The sequence below is a fragment of the Zingiber officinale genome, chromosome 4B, assembly GCF_018446385.1.
Source record: "Zingiber officinale cultivar Zhangliang chromosome 4B, Zo_v1.1, whole genome shotgun sequence".
In the NCBI taxonomy this organism is placed as follows: domain Eukaryota; kingdom Viridiplantae; phylum Streptophyta; class Magnoliopsida; order Zingiberales; family Zingiberaceae; genus Zingiber; species Zingiber officinale.
In genome coordinates, this window is record NC_055993.1 from 38,512,836 (window position 1) to 38,513,999 (window position 1,164).

The window sequence follows — 1,164 nt, forward strand, 5'->3', positions numbered from 1 at the left end:
GAAAAGTGTGATAACAAAAGGAATGAATAAAAGAAAGTGAGATAGCCTTCATAAAAATCATGCAAACCTATGATAATATGGTCTCGAAAGAATTAAGCAAGTTCTAGAATAGCATTAACCACAAGTGCCTCACACATCAATAGGAATAATAGGCTCAGAAATCCTCACTAGGTATATCAAAAATTATCATCTCAATCTACCAACATGGAATCCATCATCAAGTTGTAATCACATGCAATCCAAGAATCTAATCATGATAATAAATCATCAAATTCGACAATCAAATTTAACTAATTTTCACAATTTATAAGATGATAAAAAGATTACATAAGGAATTTATTATAAAAACCAACAAGACAAGATAAGAAACAAACACCATGCAAAAACAAATAAAGCAGACAAAGCAAAGAAATATACATAAGCAAATAGAAAAGAGAAGTGAGATGGAACCAACTCTCCTGAATTTTTGGCGGTCGGAGTCGATTCAGTTTCAATAGTCAATCTGGAAGTGGTAAGAGATGGTTCATTTAAAATATCCACTCTAGAAGCTTGATTATTGCATAGATTGTTAGAGCTTTCTTCAAGTGGTAAAATGCATCCTTGTGTAATTGACTGCCAATGAAATGTCTGTAGAAATCCTGTGCACTAAAATGAAAAGGATGCATTTCCTACACGCACGATGTGTGAGATGTGCTAGAAATAATATCAATATAAACAGAGCATGAATCAAAAGATGTGTCACATTCAATATAATCAAACTTAATTACCTCCATGGAATTTTCTAAGAATTCAAAAGAAACATTGACCTTACCATCCTGGAGGGTCTAAAATAGTGAATATGATATTTTCTTGGTCAGATAAAGATCAAGCTTTGGACCAGGAACAATCAACGAAAGTGTTTCTTGAGTTTTCCCTACATTTCCATCGTCACTAAGTAAAATAGTAGGCTCAACTAGCTCAAATGGTAAGATAGTCAAAGGAAGTGATTCTTGGGTCTCCCCTACACTTCCATCATTATCTCCTATACCTACAACATCAATACTATCTGGAACAGCAATATCATCAACAAAAATAATATCAAAATCAACTACAACATCACGACATAAAAAACTAGAAGAGTCATGTAAAGTAGCAAAATAAAAGTCAGAAATATCACAAACTCTA